The sequence below is a fragment of the Melanerpes formicivorus genome, unplaced genomic scaffold, assembly GCF_026170545.1.
Source record: "Melanerpes formicivorus ecotype bairdi unplaced genomic scaffold, bMelFor1.0.p_v2 SCAF_4, whole genome shotgun sequence".
NCBI lineage: Eukaryota > Metazoa > Chordata > Aves > Piciformes > Picidae > Melanerpes > Melanerpes formicivorus.
Window position 1 is genome coordinate 16689139 of NW_027142356.1, and position 20631 is coordinate 16709769.

Genomic DNA, 20631 nt, shown 5'->3' on the forward strand with positions numbered 1-20631 from the left:
CTCTCTCTCTCTTCTAACCTAATCTGGGGAAAGGGGGGAAAGAGGGGAAAGAGGAGGTGGGGAACCCCCCTCTCTGCCGAGAGGGGTTCACTCTCATTTCTGTGTTACTCTGTTGTATATCTTTGTATATATTGTAGATATTGTAAATTTGTAAATATCTCCCTGCAAACCCTACATCGCTTTGTAAATATAGCTCCACTGCTTTGCTAATTCAGCTTGCGAGTTTTTTTTTCTTTTCCCTTCAATTTTTTTTTCCCTTTTACTTTACAAGGGGGAAGGGAGGAGGCTTCTTGGCCTTACCCCTTCCATCCCACGACATTTTTTTATTGGCGCCCAACGTGGGGCAGATAATTAGTTTAATTTATTATTTGATTGATTTAGTGTTTTCTAGCTGAATTAGCAAACATGAAGGTATTGTGGTTTGTGGAGCGATTATTCTTTTCAATTTTTGGGGCTCTGGTTTACAGATATTGTTTGGGTTTGATTTTGGATTACCTGGGCAAATATTTGGTGCGGACAATTTATATGTGGGTTATGTATAGAGTTAAACTATGGTATGGAAAATGTATTAATTTATTATGGCCAGTGAGATACAGGAATGTTACCTCCACCACTCTCCCAATTGAGATAAAGAGTTTTAAGATTCCGCCTGAGGAGACAGTAACTTTAGGTGATGCCTGGGATCCAAAGGTGATTTATCTCATGTCTATAATTCTGCTGCTGGTGATAATTATCGTGTATCTCCTGATTTCTTTGCGGCGAGAGAGAAAGGTGTCCAGAGCTTGTTTTGTTATTAAAACTAGATCAAAAAGAAAACGCCGTGGCTCTCGATCAGTCCTAGAGTCATCTAGTGACGAGGACTGTGCAGAATCCGTGTCAGTCAAAAAGAAGGCTAAAAAGTTAATTGGTAAAGCAGCTCTAAATGGCTTTGCTGATTCTGGCAAGCAGCCAAGGGCATCGGCTGGTATCAACATGGCACCTACTCCTTCTCCCACTCCTTCTCCTTCTTCTTCTTCTCCGTCGGCCAGTAATGGAGCAACGTCACTTCCACCCACTCCCTCGGTGGGACCGGAAGTCACTGCCCCAGCAGCTGATTTATCTCAGGACCTGTCAGCTTCCATTAAGGTGGCTGTAAATTCAAACACAGCTCCAGTCAAGGTGGCTCCTTTAAAGACTAGAGCTGGAAAGGCCAAAGATGGAGAAGAAGAGGAGGAGACTGATCCTGGTGAGGGGCCCTCTACTCTAAAAGATCCTGCTCAGGAGGAAGAGAAGGTTTGTTTTAAAGATCTAGCTAACCTAGTGAGATCAAAGCAGGATAGAGATGAAGCTAGGAAAGCAGCTGGCAAAGGTGGTTCTCAGCTTAAAGAGATCCTTAGGAGAATGACAGCAGGATTATATGGGCAAAGAATTCAGGGAGACGAGGAGGAAGATGATATTACGGACTGTTCGTCACCACGGGAAGAATTGCGAAATGTCCGTAAAGATTTCACCAGGGCAGATAAGGAGCCAGTTCTAGCTTGGCTTAGTAGGTGTTATGATACAGGTGCTTCGGCTCTAACAGTTGGAGACAAGTCAGCAGCTCAGTTAGGAACTCTCTCAAGGGACAATGGAATAGATAGACATCTAGGCGAAGCTCTCGGTAAGGTTAATCTGTGGATACGCCTTTTAATAGCGGTTGCCCTGAGATACCCTTCCCGAGATGATCTTCCCTGGAATCCTAAACCCTGGACTACCATAGATGAGGGAATTAAGCGCTTGAGAGAATTTGCTGTTAGAGAGCTACTCTATGGTGAACATGAAACTCTGAATCCTGATGACATTCCTGTGGGTATCGGTCTTGCTAAAAAGATCATCAAACTTGCTCCTTCTAATTATGCAAACATTCTGGCAAGCAGAATTGTGTCAAGGAGTTATGGTGGAGCTTCTCCTACGGTTGGCCAATTCAGTGATCAAATGAGACAATTGGAGGATAGCATGACACGTGGTTCTTTGGTTTCAGCCATTGAAACTTTGTCTGGAAAAATTGAGAATTGCATGAAGGATCTGAAAAATGAATTTAGAAATTCCATATCCCAATTGGCACAAAGGGATAATTTCAATTCTTCCTCCAGGTGGGTACAAGTTTCATCTGTGAGGAATACACGTCCTCCAAGGAGGTCATTCCAAAACAGGACATTCCAAAATAGGTCATTCCAAAACAGACCACCAAGGCAATCACGTAGGACTATTTGGATAACTCTGCGTGATCAGTTTGGTGAGAACATGAACCGCTGGGATGGCCAACCAACTTCTAATCTTTTCAGGAGACTGAGGGAATTGCAAAGTGGCAGAACCCGAGGTAGCAATACCAGAAGGGTAGCTGTTACTTCCACAGTTCCCCAGAACGACTCTTATGGCTCCAACCGTGGCTCCAGTTATAACACGCAAAGTTATAACCCTGCACAATATGTGCAATGCACATGTGCGCATGTTCCCCATAACTAGGGGTGCCCTGCCTCCCGCCAGGGGGAGGAGAGGGATAACAGAGATAATAGAATCTATTGGGATGTGTACATCCAGTGGCCTGGCACTTCACAATTTCGGAAGTACAGGGCCTTGGTTGACACAGGAGCTCAGTGCACCATAATACCATCAAATTATCAGGGATCAGAGTCTATAACTATTCTGGGAGTCACTGGTGGATCTCAAGAGTTAAGTAAGGTAGAGGTTAATATAAGTCTAACTGGTAAACAATGGAGGAAGCATACAGTTGTGACCGGACCTGATGCACCTTGTATTTTGGGAATTGATTTTTTGAGAGAAGGGCGTTTCAAAGACCCTAGAGGTTACAAATGGGCTTTTGGAGTAGCTTCTATAGAAATTGATGGACAAAAATTGAAGCTGTCTGCCAGACCTGAGCTTTCTGATGAATCTGCAGTTGTGGGACAACATAAGATACAGGACATTAAATTGCCGGTTGCTTCTCAGACTGTGCATCACAGACAATACAGAACCAACCGTGACTCTTTGTTGCCCATTCAGAATCTGATTCGTCAGTTGGAGAGTCAGAAAGTCGTCAGCAAAACTCATTCACCTTTCAACAGTCCAGTGTGGCCTGTGCGGAAGCAGAATGGAGACTGGCGTCTGACAGTAGACTACCGAGCCCTAAATGAAGTGACACCGCCCATGAGTGCAGCAGTACCAGACATGATGGAGCTACAGTATGAGCTGGAATCCAAAGAGGCCAAATGGTATGCTACCATAGACATTGCTAATGCATTTTTCTCTATTCCCATAGCAGAGGAATGCAGGCCTCAGTTTGCTTTCACCTGGAGAGGAATCCAGTACACTTTCAACAGGCTGCCAATGGGCTGGATCCACAGCTCAAGCATCTGTCATGCAGTAATCCATGATGCTCTGGAGAAAGGCGGTGCTCCAGAACACATCCAGTTCATCGATGATATCATCGTCTGGGGTAAAACTGCTGAGGAAGTCTTCGAGAAAGGTAACAAAATCATTGACATTCCTCTGAATGCAGGTTTTGCCATCAAACGGGACAAGGTGAAAGGACCTACCACAGAGATTCAGTTTCTGGGAGTGAAGTGGCAGGATGGACGCCGACACATTCCAGTGGATGTGGTAAATAGAGTCTCTACCATGGCAAGTCCCACAAACAAGCAAGAGACCCTACGTTTCTTGGGGATAGTGGGATTTTGGAGACTGCACATTCCTGGATACAGTCAGATTGTGAAACCTCTGTATGATGTGACTCGAAAGAGAAACCATTTCCACTGGGGACCTGAACAACAAGCAGCCTTTGACCAGATAAAGCAAGAGGTGATTCAAGCAATGGGTCTGGGACCTGTCCGAGATGGTCCAGACATTAAGAACATTTTGTACACGGCTGCAAGTGACAATGGTCCAACCTGGTGCTTGTGGCAAAAAGCTCCAGGTGAGACACGTGGACGACCTCTTGGTTTCTGGAGTCGAGGTTACAGAGGTTCAGAGGCTAACTATACTCCAATAGAGAAAGAAATCTTAGCTGCCTATGAAGGAGTAAAAGCATCTTCTGAAGTGATTGGAACTGAATCACAACTTCTTCTAGCTCCCAGATTACCAGTTTTGAATTGGATGTTCAAAGGCAAAGGATCCACACCACATCATGCCACAGACTCAACATGGTCCAAGTGGATGGCTCTGATAACACAGAGAGCTCGAATGGGAAATCTTGAAAGACCTGGTCTAGTGGAGGTGATCTCAAGTTGGCCTGAAGGTATCAACTGTGCTAAACCTCCAGAGGAGAAAGTAACTCGTGCTGAGGAAGCTCCTCCTTACAATGACCTTTCTGATGATGAAAAGAAATATGCTTTGTTCACAGATGGTTCCTGTCGTCTTGTTGGAAACAAGCGAAGGTGGAAGTCTGCAGTGTGGAGTCCAACACGCCGAGTTGCAGAGGCGAAAGATGGAGAAGGAGAATCCAGTCAGTTCGCAGAGGTAAAAGCTGTCCAGCTAGCTCTCGACGTGGCTGAACGTGAGAGATGGCCAAAGCTTTATCTCTACACCGACTCATGGATGGTAGCCAATGCTCTATGGGGTTGGCTAAAGAACTGGAAGAAGAGTGGTTGGCAGAGGAAAGGAAAACCCATTTGGGCAGCCAACCTGTGGCAGGACATTGCTGACCGAATCGAGAGAATTCCAGTGAAAGTGAGACACATCGATGCTCACATTCCTAAGAGCAAAGCTACTGAGGAACAGCAACACAACCATCAGGCAGATCTAGCTGCAAGAGTTTCTCAAGTAGACATGGACTCTAATCTTGATCTCGACTGGAAACACCGAGGTGAGATATTCTTAGCTCGGTGGGCTCACGATTCGTCAGGACATCAAGGCAGAGATGCAACATACCAATGGGCTCGTGACAGATCCATAGACATTTCCATGGATGCTATCACACAAGTCATCCATGACTGTGACATTTGTGCTGCTATTAAGCAGGCAAAACGACTTAAGCCCTTGTGGTATGGTGACAGATGGTCCAAGTACAAGTATGGTGAAGCTTGGCAGATTGACTACATCACTCTACCACGTTCTCGTTCTGGTAAGCAATATGTGCTTACTATGGTAGAGGCAAACACTGGATGGTTGGAAACTTATCCAGTTCCACATGCAACTGCACGCAACACCATTCTTGGTCTGGAGAGACAGATCCTGTGGAGACATGGAACTCCAGAGAGGATTGAGTCAGACAACGGAACTCATTTCAAGAACAACCTTGTAAAGAACTGGGCAAAAGAGCACGGTATTGAGTGGATATTCCACATTCCCTACTATGCACCAGCTTCAGGGAAGATTGAACGCTACAACGGTTTGTTGAAGACCACTCTCAAAGCCATGGGGGGTGGATCTTTGAAAAACTGGGAAAAACATTTAGCACAAGCAACCTGGCTGGTAAATAGTAGAGGTTCAGTGAACCGAGCTGGACCTGCACATTCAGATCTGCTACGGAAAGTGGAAGGTGATAGAGTTCCTGTTGTTAGAGAAAAGAATCTGTTAGGTAAAACTGTTTGGGTATTTTCACCCTCAGGAGAGGCTAAACCTGTCCGAGGGGTGGTTTCAGCTGAAGGTCCGGGTCACACTTATTGGGTGATGCAAGAGAATGGTGAAATTCAGTGTATTCCACAAAGAAATTTAACTTTAGCTGAAAGAGGTTAACTTTGAACTGTTGTACAGCTACATCGTGTCCAAAGGAAGAATCAACGAAGACATCTACGGTGCACGAACCCTGAGATCCCTGAGAGCCCTGAGTCAACTAAGAGACCCTGAGAATCCCTGTTTCCCTTTTCTTCGCTTCATCAGTGAAGAAATGAACTGTTTTCCATTTTTCTCATTTTCTGATTTTCTTGGACTTTTGAATCATCTACATCTGAGCATAGCCGGAATGGACTATGAACTTTACTCACGAACTGTAAATATTGTTTTGGATTGTATGGACAGTATGAACAGCCAATGAAATTGTTTAGAAGGGGTGGACTGTGGCCAGTTGACGTTGCCCCCTTAAGAAAGGGAACATGGTGGACGGAAGTTGGTAAACGGAAGGAATAGTCTAAACTAATTTCATTGGACAAGTGGGAGGAAGCACTTTTCGGAACTGGGAGTGAACTGGACATTTCCACGACTTTTCTATCAGTCTTGCTTCCGCCTTTCTACGGTGCGGCTGCTCTCTGTCCCTGTGCTGGGCTTTCTGCCAAGGCTCCGGCCTTGAGAGAAAAACTGATAAGGCCTGTATTAACTCCTTTCCAATTAACACAAAACTGCTTTTAACTTCTTTCTTTCGCTCTCTCTCTCTTCTAACCTAATCTGGGGAAAGGGGGGAAAGAGGGGAAAGAGGAGGTGGGGAACCCCCCTCTCTGCCGAGAGGGGTTCACTCTCATTTCTGTGTTACTCTGTTGTATATCTTTGTATATATTGTAGATATTGTAAATTTGTAAATATCTCCCTGCAAACCCTACATCGCTTTGTAAATATAGCTCCACTGCTTTGCTAATTCAGCTTGCGAGTTTTTTTTTCTTTTCCCTTCAATTTTTTTTTCCCTTTTACTTTACAAGGGGGAAGGGAGGAGGCTTCTTGGCCTTACCCCTTCCATCCCACGACAAGGGGGAAGATAATAATGCACTCCACCCCCCAAAAAAATACCCAGAATGAAAGAAACCAAACCATAAAATACGCGGCGGGTAAGTTCACTTCCTCCAAATTCTGAGGTAAAGCTAAGAACCACTTTTTGCTTCTGAACAAATTTATCCTTGTAGGGCTTTTCTTTCTTCTCATTCTTTCTACCAGACATTGATATTTTATAAAAACTAAACTAGAAAAGTACCATTAGAAGTACACAACATTTAGATACCAAGGAAGTAGTACAAAGCTGCAGATGGTTTCAAATGAAGTTATCCGTTTTCTAAATGCGTAATTTATAGAAAATGAGGTTAAAAAAGTGGAGAAAATGTTGGTAAGATGAGAAGGTGATCAACTCAGTCTCAAGCTGCACCAGGGGAAGTTTAGGCTCGAGGTGAGGAGAAAGCTCTTCACTGAGAGAGTCGTTAGCCATTGGAATGTGCTGCCCATGGAGGTGGTGGAGTCACCATCCCTGGAGGTGTTCAAGAGGGGATTGGATGTGGCACTTGGTGCCACGGTTTAGTCATGAGGTCTGTGGTGACAGGTTGGATTCGATGATCTCTGAGGCCTCTTCCAACCTTGGTGATACTGTGATACTGTATCTATGAAGAAAGTGAGGAAGTGATTCATTGCTGCTCAGGAGTAACATGAAAACACTAGCTCTGTTAATTCTAGGTTTGAACTAGTAAATTGTTCAGAATGAAGAGCAAATGTACAATGCAGTTACAAGGGTTGTTATCAGAGGGTATATCAAAACACACTTGAAAAGCAGTTCCAGGGAAGCAACATTTGTTCAGCCTTCTACTAGAAAATACAGAAAGCTCTTCCAAAATCTTACACATTTCTAGGAGTGGCACTCTTAATGCATGAAATATGTGAAGCCAATGAATGCTGGAGTCATTCTTGCACTCAACTCATTCTTGTAAAATCAAGCATGACTTTACTCTATTGGCAGCACAAATCTGGATGATGCTTGATGAATCCAAGTAAAGCTGTCCTAGCATTTTCACCTGTTTGTGGGTTTTTTTGGGTTGGTGTTTTTTGTTTGTTTGTTTGGTTGGTTGGTTTTGTTTGTTTGGGTTTTTTTTTAGGAAAATGTTTGCCAAGCTACATGGTGTGGATCTGGTAGTTAAGTCATCCTTGAAATCAGGGTTCAGGTTTGTAAGCAAAACTGAGGAATGCCAAGCGTGACAGTTTACTTCCAAGCAAAGGATGCTAGATATTCTGGCTGACAAAGATCCATGCAGAGAATCTCTGCCTTGGATCACCTGATATTTCTGAGAATACTGAATATTCAGTTGACAGTGCAGTACTCTCCAATAAGTTCCTAAATTACTGAGAAGAATATATGGCATTTTGTAAGCATGACCCTCTTCTTTTAGTCTTAATATTAACGGTAACATGTTACCTATCACCAGGATGCATCCCAGCACATATTCATTCCACCATTATTTTGCACATGTATTCCAAGAAAACAATCTGTTGCCATGTCTAATATAAGTCAGAGGTTCACATCTGAAACTGAAGAAACCCTGATAAAACTATTTCATGTCATCAAAACAGCTAACCTTTCACATTGTTGAAATGTTCTCATTAATTTCAGTAATTCTTGAGTTCAAATAATGCTGGTTCTTACAGTCAGAAGCATAAGGTAGAATGACGGCTGCAACAGCATTAACCATTATTCTCGAGCCCAAATTCCTAAAATCATCGCTCTGTTTGGCTCTTTAGAAAGTCAGGCTCAGTCAAACAGGCTTCAATCAGACTTCTATTCCTTGTCAATGTGTGTCACAGATGGTGTGAATCACTTGATCCGCAAAATTCAATACCATCAAAGCTAACAAAACCAGGATAAACTTTGCTTTTGTGAGTCTGTATTCCTGGGCTAGCTTCTTTCTCTAAAAACGTGATTTAAATGGCAAGTCTGCAGCACACTGAAAGAAAGATGAATAGCAGAGTTTACAGTTGGTTTCCTGTTTTCTGTTTGCATTTTGATGTAATTACTCTTAAAAAATATTAATTACTAGTAGTTATTTTATCTGAGAACATTTAAAAGTCTAATGTATCAGAGAGCTCTCTAGCAAGCATAATGTAGTTAACTAAAATGAATCTAACAAAAGGATAAATATAAATCCAAATACCATACTAGCTGAAGTCTTGCTATAGCTCATATTCTAGATCGGTTACATTGCCCTAAAAAGAAAGAGGGAACAAACTGAAAACACAGGGTTGATGTGATCATAACTCCTTGTTTAATGATTGAAGGTTTTGTTTAGATTGCTAGTTTGGTTTTGGGGGTGGGTTGCTTGGGAGTTTTTTGGTTGGCTTTTTTTTAAGGTTTTGGTTTTGTTTTGTTGTTTTTAGTTTTAATAAATGCCTTATATCTCCCCCAGAAAAATACATGCTGCTAAAATAAATCAATACCGTATTTCATATTTCTAATATCCTTTCACTTTAGAGGGAAATTAATACAATGCCCTTGCAAGTGACTTCCTAAGAGTGTTATTCAGACAGTGTAATCTCAATGAGGAAAGAACATTGTGGCCCTCAGAAGGACTGGACTTCATGAAACTCATGCCGTGTAAACACTAGTTTTACTTCTGAAGTGAGCATGAAACAGAGCTTAGGAAGGAATGTACAGTTTTACAGCCAACTCTCAGGCAAGTACAAGTGTTTTGCAGTGAAAATTCTTTATCTCTGAAGAAATTAGAGCTGCCTTCAGCTCCTCCATATCTCTTTTGTCAGTGACTGAAGGGTTTAATTTTTTCATTCATTTTTTCTCATCTTGCTGTATTACCTAAGATACGAAAGCACTTGAGAAAACCAGTTCCTCCATTTCACTTCTGCCTTAGGGTAAACAAACTGCATTTTTCAAGACTTTAAAACACAGTTTCTGAAATGTTTTAAAACTGTTAAAAGGCTCCACTGTAAAATTATATTCATTCTCAAATGCCTCCTTTTTCCAGATGATAATGAGTGGAACAGCCCCCACTTAAAAAGCATCTCTGGCTGGAAAGTGAAGAAAACAAACAAACAACCACACCACCACCACCCCCACCCCCCAGAAAAAATACCAACCACCAGAGGGGGAAAAAAAAAGAAAAAAAAAAGGAAAATAAAAAAGAAGAAAACATTTAATAGTCTTATTCTAGCCTTGTCTTCTCCCTACATACTCTTCATCTGTCTTTCTCAGTTCTCTGTCTTTTTGGAAATATTGATAATTTACACTATTTTCCATGCAACTAAAACAAACTCCGGTTTTGTTATACACAGGCTATGACTATCTGGTGTAATGGTTAGATAATGAAACCCAAGATAGTGTTGCTATCTGTAAATACATATAAGAAAACCCAGAAAGTCTCAGAAAGACAAATTCCAAGTAGGTGAACTATGACGTCACTCCAGAAGATGGAATGCTCAACAGATCGTGATTCTGAATTTTGGCTGAACACATACTTAACCATTAGGTGAAGGGCTAAACTGAAATAAAATTAACCAAGCTGCATATGTAGAAAAGAAACCAACAAAAGCAATTCCTCATTTTAGGCTTGATGCATGAGTAGCCAGATTACGAATGATTAAATTCATGCTATAATATACCTTGACTTCAACACAAATTTGGTTTAGATATTTAAAAAATAATCAAATTAATTTGGGTTCCATCTTATCAAGGATCATTAATCTGTGGCTAAACAAATTACTGAGACATACATAATGGGAGACCAAGTATTCTAGAGGTTACAGGATGAGATGACATGGCCTCAAGTTGCCCTAGGGAAAGTTTAGATTGGATATTAGAAGAAACTTCTTGGCTGCAAGGGTTATCAAACACTGGAATGGCCTCCTCAGGAAGGTGGATGAATCTCCCCCATCCTTGGAGGTTTTTAAAAGAATAGGTGTAGCTCAGGTACATGGCTTAGCACCAGACTTCATAGAGTTAGATATCAGTCAAACTTGATGATCTTAAAAGTCTTTTCCAATCAAAATAGTTCTATGAACATATACAGCAGAACTTCCTTCCAGTGAAAACCACAGTATGAGAAAAGAGAAGGCCTAGGAATGCCCAGAGTGTTCTCAACCTAACATAAAACCAATGCTTACAGTATGTATTCTGTACTGATACATCAAATAGGAATGAGAAAATAGCATAACTGATTAGGCAAAACATTCTCAGGGTTTTCCCCTCCAAAATATTTTTCTAAGCCACCCAAAAACAGTGTAGTTTGCCTGTACAGCCCTTAGACTCTTTGAACTCAAGAACTACTTTTATAATTGAAGCACAGAAATAGCAAATATCACTCTGCATACAAAGAGTGGGATTTTGACTGGCTGTCAAAAAAATTCTACAACAATTTATCATCCAACCATTTGTTACATGTTGTATGTACCTGTGAGTTGTACATTTTTAAGTGTTTGGGTCCAGCAGGGATTACACACCTACAGCAATATTACATACAGCATCTGCCTCACTCTTTCATTTTCACATTAACCTCAAACCTTATGGGATGCAAGACTGATATAGTACCGCACAGACTCAGAGGACTTCTCCTCTAGAGAAGACTCAACATCTGGTTCAATTACAGAGAATATGATAAGCTCAAGAAACAGCACAATTATCAAAAACTCACTCACAGACTATTAGATCCCTCAGAGGGGAGAAAAATGTCTCTGCTGTGACATTTGAAGGCTCGAACTCAGAAACAAGTGCTTTCATTGAATAACTCATTTATTTTTAATTTCACTCTGTGGAGGCAGACAATTAGAGGGGACTCATGCAAAGGAAGATGATATATCAATGGAAATGCACCTTTCTAAAAAAATGAAGAGATAATTACAGATTCACTTTGAGTCTGAGGATTTGCTCACTAGCTCTAGGGCTATTTTACTAAACACCAATATACAATAAAACACTGCATTAATGAAACATCATATACTGATTGGCATAACAAGCTCAAATTGTTTAGTGAATTTTAGGAAATAATCTTACCTAGCATATAAACATTTGCTCCTGCTCAGGCAAAGATGCACATAGGAAAGAAAGGTGCTAAGGAAGTACTGAGATTAGACACCTTCATGGATGTTTCAAGAGAAACATATTAACAACCACTATTTGATTCCCCTTTGATCTTGAAATAAAAGCTTCTGTATAGTGTTTGTAAACAGTCTTGTGTAAAACAGAAAATTCACTAATTTTTTCCCCATCTCCTGAATACAAGTAACTCTGAGGAATCTAGGCTCTGACCAACTGCTCCTATCAAACAAGACAGTAACAATAATTAATAAAACCTAGAACATGAGTAGCAATTAATTTTTTTCCTTTATCAGAATCAAAAAGTGGTGTCACTGGATATACCTCTACATGTCTATTAAAATTCAGGTGCAAGATCACATGTCCATTTCCCAGATTTCTGTTCTGTTTTTACTGCAAGCATAGGAAGATACTCTCATGAAGCTTCTTTCTAAAGAGTTGTACAGTCATGAAAACAACTAAATGTTAAAAGGCATCACCTTTTTATGCTAAATTTTATCACAAGACTGTCAGAGTAGAATATTAGCACCAAAATCAGAAGACAAGTGCTCTCCCACTCCCACACATAAGCAAAATCCATTCTGGGGTAGTTACTGGCTAAGGACATTAGAGATGACAAAGGCCCCTTTTTGTCCAGAGGGACCTTGACAGGCTGGAGAGGTGGGCACAAGCCAACCTCATGAAGTTCAACAAGAGCAACTGCAGGGTCCTGCATCTGGGTCGAGGCAATCCCAGGCACAAATACAGGCTGGGCAGTGACTGGCTGGAAAGCAGCCCTGAGGAGAGAGACTTGGGGGTGCTGGTGGACAGAAAGCTCAACATGAGCTCTCAATGTGCACTTGCAGCCCGCAAAGCCAATCAGATCTTGGGTTGCATCAGGAGAAGTGTGGCTAGCAGGTCGAGGGAGGTGATCCTCCCCCTCTACTCAGCTCTGGTGAGACCCCACCTGGAGTACTGTGTCCAGTTCTGGAGCCCCTATTACAAGAGGGATGTGGAGGTGCTGGAACGTGTCCAGGGAAGGGCCACGAGGATGATCAGAGGGCTGGAGCACCTCTCCTATGAGGACAGACTGAAGGAGTTGGGGCTGTTCAGTCTGCAGAAGAGAAGGCTCCGATGTGACCTAATTGTGGCCTTCCAGTGTCTGAAGGGGGCCTACAGGAAGGCTGGGGAAGGACTTCTCAGGATCTCAGGTAGCGATAGGACTAGGGGGAATGGAATGAAGCTGGAGGCAGGGAGATTCAGGCTGGATGTAAGGAGGAAGTTCTTCACCAGGAGAGTGGTGAAGCCCTGGAATGGGTTGTCCAGGGAGGTGGTTGGGGCCCCAGCCCTGGAGGTGTTTAAGAGCAGGCTGGATGAGGCTCTGGCCAGCCTGATCTAGTGTGGGGTGTCCCTGCCCATGGCAGGGGGTTTGGAACTAGATGATCCTTGTGGTCCCTTCCAACCCTGACTGATACTATGAAAATATTGTTTCCCCTAGATATAAAGCAGTTTGATCTATAGAAAAACTTATTAAATCCAAAGCACACAATATCATATCTATACCTTCACGTATTAGCTCTGAATATCCCCTGTGTGGCTCCTCCTTTTCTATAGGTTAAAAAACCTAACAAGTTTGTAATTGAGATTTGAAGAGTGAACATGTACAATGCAGTCCTCAAACACCTGTGAAGTTGCCATGGCACAGCCTGTAAAATATCAGACAATGGTTTTGAACCCTGAGGCTTCATGCTTCTCAGAGTCCTTCTCTGTCCCTCTAGGAAAGGAGCAATGACTGCAGTGGCAGGTTTTGAGGAATGGGCTGCAGCTATCCTGCCCATTGGGACACGCGCCTCTCAATGGCATTCATGGACATTTCCAGTCAGTCCTGCTGGCCATCCACTACCTGCCCAAACTGTTGCCTATCACAGAGGGCCTTCAGCAACATGTAAGAGATGCCTGGGAAGAAGTGGAGGGATGAGAAAGCCATAGGGACACTGGGAAGACCTCATCCTACAGCATCACCCTCTCATACACTTTAAATCTATTCTAAATCTGGAAGTCCTCATTAGGTTGGAAGACACTAAGGATGAAACAGAGATTATTCAATGACATATAGAAGACTACTGTTTGCTATCAAGAAAAGGTAGAAAAAGGTTTAAAGCTCTAAATCTTTCAAACAGAATTAAAATAAGATTACATTAAGATATAATTACTGCCTTAAAACTATATTTTTACTTTAAGTACTTTTAAAACATATTTAAAAATATGAAGCTTGTTTTCTAAACCCTTGGCATGAAGCAATATAATAGAGTTGAGGACATGATGAATTTCTTCATATGCTCAGACTTCCTGTGCCATTTATTTGTTATGCCACAGCAAATAAGTGTTCATTGTACTGACATTTACATTAGTAGAAATAATTAGCCCAGCATATCAAAAAAAGGGCAGCACTTGATTTAGTCTACGACATAAGAATGACTCAAGGTTATTTCATTTTCAAAACACACATTTCAGCCTTTCTTAGCATTTAGTTTCTAGAATATCACAGACAGCGCAGTAGCATCATGCCATCAATTCCAAATTAAAGCTGTTAATACTGTTATTTGGAAAATGCCAAGCTCCCCAAGCATTTCATTACTGAGAATGTTATAGACAGGTATAAAAGCTATTATTGCTGCACTACAGTTCTATCATTAAAAAAAAAAGGCAGAAGCCCCCCCCGCCAAAAAATGAAAATATGAGTTTTAAAAACATTACAATTTCCTACTGACATGGTATATGAGTGCTTGAGCACTGGGTTAATGAGAACTCTGTAAGGACACATTTGCATGCTGGGAAGTTGTGATTTACCACATCAAATTACAGAAAACTACAGATGTTTACTAATATACATTGGTATAAAACTAACAGCCATCATTCATGGATTAAGAGTTTCTAGTATGTACTGCCATTCAAGATGCAGAATTTTAAAGACATAAAAATCACAGGTTATTGAGAAAAGGGTTCAAGAACTGCTATGTTGACTATGTCAGGTGACAATACAAGGCAAGTTCTGAGCTCTACAAATCTGATGTATATGGAAACTGTCCTTCAGAAGATTATTTCTCATTTCTTTTAACATCTAACATTTCTGTAACATATATATTATTATTCCAGTCACAGGACCAGGGCAGTTTAAGTTAATTTGTCATATGAACAATGACTTAGATGCTGGCATCTCTTTGTTCTCCAAAGGAGAAGCAATCAAAAAGTTGACATTTGTATTTCCTGCTAAGAATGACTCAAGTAATGCAGGCAGAAAGTCCCCAAAAGAATAAGCAGAGAGGGGCAGATTAGAACAAAGACACTCTTCTGGGCACTTCACAGCATGTCTAAACAGATTTTTCTGTATTTCAGTCAATGCCCATTGCCTTCTGCCCTTTCCCTAGGCACCACTGAGAAAGGTCTGGCTGCACCTTCATTACTCCCTGCAGCCAGGTGCTTATACTCACTGATATGATGGGTATAAATACCAGATCGCTCAGCTTCTCCCCATAAGACAGACACTCCAGTACCCTTTGGGAACAAGGGTATTACTGGTTCCACCAACAGAGGATAAAATTAATTGAATTCCAGGACAGCTGGGGCTCCACATCTGTTGAACCTGAACACCATGAATTGCCAAAGGTGACCTATAAAATCTGCACATGAGCCTTGGCTTCCTAAATGACACAATTTCAACTGACTATAGGACAGGAGGTAGATTCTAAACTGAAGAGCTAATACAAAAACATTCCTCCCAGTAAGCAGGTCCCACCTGCTGGTGTAAGCTGCTGACAGATTTGCTCAATGGCTAGAATACCTAAACCAATCTTGATTTAATGTTTTATTCTCCAGCTCTTCTTCAGCTCCAAAGTGCTTTGCCAGTAACAGAGTTTGTAAAAGAGCCTGCATCCATACTTGGCTACTTATTTTTGGCAAGTTATAAAATTATACTCTTCATTGTACTTATGCTGCATATTTTTAATGACTATCCATTTCAGATATTATATTTATATCAAAACACATGGAAAGTGTTTGAAGAAACTCAGCATGATTTTTGCTAACGTGGCTATCGCTTGGTTCTTGAATCAACAAAAGGTCTTCATAAGACTCTTCCAATGAACAATATGAACAATAACTGTGGGTAACTCTTGAAAGAATTTATTATATCATAGGTTTCTAGGGGGTTTTAACCATGTGTCATAGAGTCATAGGAAATTTTAAGTATGTTCTTTTATATAAACAGACCTTCTGTTCTCCATAAAATGAAATTCAAAACCCTGACATAACCCTGAAACTACCCTGTGTCCATGGTAATGAATCACCTTGACAGAATTTTGCTGCTTTTTAAAAATTAATTTTAAAAAGACCACAACAGAACAAAACAGAAGAAATCTATTTATGGTTTTGTGACAGTTTAGTACTAAGCCTTATTTCTGGTAAAATACAGCTTCATTCGCTTCTCCAGCTGGGTTTCTGCTGAGCTTTTTGTTGGTGTGGGCGGGCTAAACCATGACAGGTTTGTAAACCGCTCAAGTTTTTTACTACCTGCAGTTTGCAATAGTGCAAGGATGAATAACAAGGACATGATGTTGCTTATTATTTGTATACATATAGATATGTTTCAGATATACCGATTTTTCCTCAACTGTAGAATGATGTATTTAATTTTCACAATGCTAAGAATCATAAATGTTTCATATTGGCCACCGCATCAACTCAAGATCAAAACTGCTTTTGTAGGATTCAAGTGTCAGGTGTTTTAAACAGGAAATAATTTATCACCTTGATAATCACCTTCAGTGATGATTAACACAAATTCTTTATTATGCTAATTTACTTCTAAAGTAATTTGAATTTCTTTTAATAAAAGCACATCAACCCTTACATAATGGTTGCAAAGAACTAAAAACATAAACAGTACAGAATGATCACTACAGTTAGGTTACCACTAATAAGAAAATTTCAACACACTACTTGTTGCATGAGACAAAAACAATTTCAGATGCATTAAATGTTTTGGTTAGGGTTTTTTTTCTCCTTTAGTGCACCTTTTACTGATAAAAAAATTGATTATCTTCATTAATGTAACATTCTTCAAATCTGATAACAGCTGATAACCTGGTAACAGCCAATAACACTTTTGCAGCAAATCTGATACCACTGCTGCAACAAATGGAAACTAACTTCAAACTTGCTACTTAGCACATTTTAATGCTAAATAAAAAATGTGCTACAAAAAAAACAGTTTCTGCAGCAATGAGATAACCTATTCCATATTTTTGACTGCAGTGTAAGGTAAAGCTTAATTTGGCCTCTCAGAATATTTATAAAAGCCAATATACTTCTATGAGCACATTTTTAATTGTTACAATAGAAAAGTAATAGATCTTTTAATGAGGACTTTAATGACCTTTAAATTCTAATTGCTGCAGACAAATTACCATAGTATGAAACAACCTCTGCATACAGGTGAAACACAGACACTTTGTACTTTATGCAATTGAATATTTTTTGCAAACAGCAGAAGGAAAACACCAATTTATTTAGAATTTAGAATAAACCTTCATTTAGAATAAACCAAACCAGGTTGGAAGAGACCTTCAAGATCATCGCGTCCAACCTATCCAACAGTCCAACCCACCTAAACAACTAACCCATGGCACCAAGCACCCCATCAAGTCTCCTGAAAACCTCCAATGACAGCGACTCCACCACCTCCTTGGGCAGCCCATTCCCATGGGCAATCACTCTTTCTGTGTAGAACTTCTTCCTAACACCCAACCTGAACCTCCCCTGGCACAGCCTGAGACTGTGTCCTCTTGTTCTTGTACTGGCTGCCTGGGAGAGGAGACCATCATCCACCTGTCTACAACCTCCCTTCAGGTAGTTGTAGAGAATGATAAGGTCACCCCTGAGTCTCCTCTTCTCCAGGCTGAGCAATCCCAGCTCCCTCAGCCTCTCCTCATAGGGCTTGTGTTCCAAGCCCCTCACCAACTTCGTTGCCCTTCTCTGGACTCGTTCCAGCAAGTCAACATCCTTCCTAAACTGAGGGGCCCAGAACTGGACACAAACAAACAAAACACAAAATCCCCCAAACAAATAAAAACCCACAACTCACCCCATCAACCTGCAGAAAGTATTGCTGTTCATAGTAGCTTTCTGCAAAAACATCCATCAGCTCAAGAACTGGTATTAAAATACACCAACTACATATCTAATTAGCACCCTATTTGGGAATCAGCTGTTCACATTACACTGGATTGAAGAAAACAAAGTATTAGTTTTACCTAAAGAAATGAACCTGCATTGGAAAAGAACTATTATCCTGCAATTTACAGATGACCTTCAGTCAAACCAGACTGCCAAAATGCAACTACCAACTCTTATCAGCAGGCTTATGATACGGCAGCATATGTATTGATCACCCAAATAATTCTTTCCTTATGCAGGCATTGGATAGTAATTTCCATTATATAAGAGATTTTCAAATAATCTCTAAAGACTGCTGCAAAAAGAAAGCTGATTAAACGTGTCTCTAGCCTTCTTAAGACAACAGGAAGCTGATAATGGAGACCTCTTACAAGGTCTTTCAAAGCACGACAATTTGTGTGGGTTCTGTGCATTCAATGCATATTTACTGAGGCCAAAGGCAGTCTTGTTAGTGATTTAGCAAGATGAAGTTTGGAACTAAATGAACTAAAATTTTTGAAGATTCTATATGTGAAAGACAATGATGAGAGAAGTCATTGACTTTAAGAAAACCTGCCAAGGAACTAAGCTATGAACCTCAAACTCTGTTTCTTTTCACTTCTTTATGTAAAACTCAGATTACATTATAGCCCTTTTTCCTGCTATTAATAAATCGGTTTATTTTGAGGGTTTTGGTTGTTTGTTGGTTTGTTATTTTCTTCATTCCCTTCTCAATCTCATTTTAACAGTAATTAAAAAATTTTTTTCTTCTTGTTTTTAAGTCAAGCTAGTCCCACACAAATACCTTTTTATAGCTGATTTGCGAAAAATAAATCGAGGGAGATTTGACAAAGTAATATTTAGTGTGCTCCTCTCATATGAGAAAAAGGTTTTCACTTACTTTCTACCAACTGAACAATAACACAAGTATATAATTAATACCTTACCACACTAAAAGATAATAGACTTTGCTCTCCTTTAACTGAATCCAGTTAATTGGAAGAGCAGTTTAATTAATACCAAAGCAGTTTTGCAGAATCTTAATACTAAGATATGGCAGCTCCTCTTGCTGCCCTGTCATACCCATTTTTTTGAAACAGCATAAATAAATTCACTACTACATAAAGTTTTAAGCCATGTTTTATTGTGTGAAAATTAATAATCAGTCACAGAGTCATAAAAAACTATCTGGAAGGTCCTCTGAGACATAACCTGACTCCACCTAAAATCAGGACTTGGTATGCCTAAATCACTGCCTTGAATCTGCCCTTGCAGACCTCCAATAGCAGACTGAAATCTCTCAAGGCCCTCTACTTAAGTACTTCATTATTCCTTCAATTAGAAAAGTTCCCCTTTCATCTAACCTGCATTACTTGCCATAATTTAAGCCTTTTATTTCTTTTCTCTTTTCACTAAGGATGGGAACAATGTATTTCCTTTCCAGAAGATACATTTCATGGAAATTAAAACTATTTTCTCTTCTTGACTTAATGCTCTTATTTTTTCAGCCCCTTCTCAGCTCTTCTTGCTGACCCTGGGAGTATAGGAAACTTTGAAGAGAACAATACTTTGTTAAGAATTAAGTAAGACTAATAGTGAGCATACTGGAGATAGAGGGTGAGGTGGTCCTGATGCTGGAGGACACACCATCTGGGGTTCTCCCTGAGGTTAAACAGCCTAAAGTTAAACAGCCTAAGGCAAAGCAACCTAAGGTTAAACAGCCTTCCCCTGGCATCAGGACCTGCTCCCTCAAAAAAAAAGAGGAGGGTAATTGTTATTGGTGATTCCCTTCTGAGGGGAACAGAGGGCCATATATGTCAGCCTGACCCATCTCATAGGGAACTCTGTTGTCTGCCAGGAGCCCAAGTTAATGATGTTACCAGTAGGCTGCCTAGACTGGTGCAGCCCTCTGACTACTACCCTTTACTAGTCATGCAGTTAGGGAATGATGATGTTGCAACCAGAACTCCCAGGGCTATCAAAAATTACTTCAGGGCCCTGGGAGACCTGGTTGAGGGGTCAGGGGCACAAATAATTTTTTCATCAATACCCTTAGTTGCAGGAGGGAATACCATAAGGAACAGGTCAGCAGCTATAGTTAACAAGTGGCTTAGAGGCTGGCGCAGTCAAAAGAATTTTGGATTTTTTGATCTTGGAAAAATTTCTACTGCACCAGGCCAGCTGGCAAGAGATAGAGTACATCTGTCCCAGAGAAGGGGAAAGGTCACAGTATATGAGAACGGACTGTCCCCCAAAGGTAAAAAGATCCTGGGAAGGGAATTGGCAGGTCTCATCGACAGGGCTTTAAACTAGTTTCGAAGGGGAAAGGGGCTGAAACTAGTCCCCTCAGGCAAGAGTCTGGGGGCGATAAGCTAGAATTGGAGGTGAAACCAGCAGCCCAGCTGAAGTGCATGTACACTAATGCACGAAGCATGGGTAACAAACAGGAGGAGCTGGAAGCCTTGTTGCAGCAGGAAAGTTATGATGTAGTTGCCATCACAGAGACGTGGTGGGACTACTCACATGACTGGAGCGCTGCAATTGATGGCTACAGGCTCTTCAGGAGAGACAGGCAAGGAAGAAGGGGTGGAGGGGTGGCCCTGTACATCAGGAAGGCACTAGATGCCATTGAGATGGAGATTAGGGACGATCAGGTTGAATGTTTGTGGGTAAGAATTAGAGGGAAGACCAGCGGGGCAGACACCCTGGTTGGAGTCTGTTATAGCCCACCCAACCAGGAGGAAGATGTTGATGAAGCATTC

General features: G+C 40.9%; 1 protein-coding gene across 3 annotated transcripts in view; it reads right to left on the reverse strand.

The window, feature by feature from the left end:
- The window catches only part of GALNTL6 (polypeptide N-acetylgalactosaminyltransferase like 6), a 440839-nt gene that overhangs the window by 272494 nt on the left and 147714 nt on the right, over window positions 1-20631 (reverse strand). The gene's annotated exons all lie outside the window — the stretch shown is intronic.